The following is a 1,683-nucleotide window of genomic DNA, read 5'->3' as shown; positions in this document are numbered from 1 at the left end:
TCACCTGAGGTCGGAAGTTCAAGACCCGCCTGACCAACATGGTGAAACCCCGTCTTAAAAAAAAAAATTGGATTCTCCAATGATGTAGAATTATTACAGCTAACAACAACAAAAGAAAATAAAAATAGGAGAAAAAGAGCAAGTGGGTGGAAAGTTAAACAAGATCACTGATTACAACAGTGGTTTTAGCCAGAAGTAAAGAGGTATCAAGCAGGAACCCGCATTCTGGAACAAAGCTTTTTGCTCCTCCCTCAGAATGAATGGACACCAGAAATCAGATGTTTATGCCCAAGAAAAACAGAATTTCGTACAGCACTTCTCCCAGATTGTTACGGTGCTGACTGAGGATGAGATAGGGCACCCAGAGAAAGGAGATGCTATCGCCCGGCTCAAGGAGGTCCTGGAGTACAGTGCCATTGGAGGGAAGTATCACCAGGCTTTGACGGTGCTAGTAGCATTCTGGGAGCTGGTGGAGCTGAGGAAACAGGATGCTGACAGTCTCCAACGGCCCTGACTGTGGCTGGTGTGTGGAACTGCTGTAAGCTTTATTCCTGGTGGCAGATGACATCATGGATTCATCCCTCACCCACTGGGTACAGATCTGCTGGCATCAGAAGCCGGGCGTGGGTTTGGATGCCATCAATGATGCTATGCTTCTGCAAGCATGTATCTACCACCTGCTGAAGCTTTATTGCCAGGAGCAGCCCTATTACCTGATTCTGACTGAGCTCTTTCTGCAGAGTTCCTATCAGACTGAGATTGGGCAGACCCTAGACCTCATCACAGCCCTCCAGGGCAATGCAGATCTTAGCAGATTCACTGAAAAGAGATACAAATCTATTGTCAAGTACAAGACAGCTTTCTACTCCTACCTTTCTATAGCTGCAGCCATGTACATGGCAGGAATTGATGGTGAGAAGGAGCACCTCAATGCCAAGAAGATCTTGCTGGAGATGGGAGAGTTCTTTCAGATTCAGGATGATTATCTTGACCTCTTTGGAGACGCTTGTGTGACTGGCAAAGTTGGCACTGACATCCAGGACAACAAATGCAGCTGGCTGGTGGTTCAGTGTCTGCAATGGGCCACTCCCAGAATAGTACCAGATCCTGAAGGAGGAAGGAAGCCAAGAAGGTGGCCCAGGTGAAAGCATTATATGAGGAGCTGGATCTGCCGGCTGTGTTCTTGGAGTATGAGAAAGACAGTTACAACCCCATTATGGGTCTCAATGAACAGTACACAGCACTTCTGACCCCAGCCATCTTTCTGGGGCTGGTGTGCAAATTTTACATGCATAAAATGTGACCCAGAGACTGCAAGGGTGGGGAGAGGAGGCTCTCAATAAATTATTGTGTAATCCTAAAAGAAATTAAAAATAGGGCCAGGCATGGTGACTCACTCCTGTAATCCCAGCACTTTGGGAGGCTGAGGCAGGTAGATCTTGAGGTCAGGAGTTTGAGACCAGTCTGACCAACATGGAGAAACCCCATCTCTACTAAAATACAAAAATTAGCCAGGTGAGGTGGCACATACCTGCAATCCCCACTACTCAGCAGGCTGAGACAGGAGAATTGCTTGAACCCAGGAGGTAGAGGTTGTGGTGAGCTGAGACCGAGTCATTGTACTCCAGCCTGGGCAACAAGAGCAAAACTCTGTTTCCAAAAAAAATTAAAAATAAAGGCCTT

The 1,683-nt window shown here is 47.1% G+C and overlaps 1 pseudogene; it reads left to right on the top strand.

The window, feature by feature from the left end:
* Nucleotides 1-220: 220 nt before the first annotated feature.
* On the top strand, nucleotides 221-1,303 carry LOC100415139 (farnesyl pyrophosphate synthase pseudogene; annotated as a pseudogene).
* The last annotated feature ends 380 nt before the right edge of the window (nucleotides 1,304-1,683 follow it).

This window comes from Callithrix jacchus, chromosome 8, assembly GCF_049354715.1.
Source record: "Callithrix jacchus isolate 240 chromosome 8, calJac240_pri, whole genome shotgun sequence".
Taxonomy (NCBI): Eukaryota; Metazoa; Chordata; class Mammalia; order Primates; family Cebidae; genus Callithrix; species Callithrix jacchus.
Note: the sequence above shows the minus strand (reverse complement) of the source record. Positions and strands in the feature narration are given on the sequence as shown.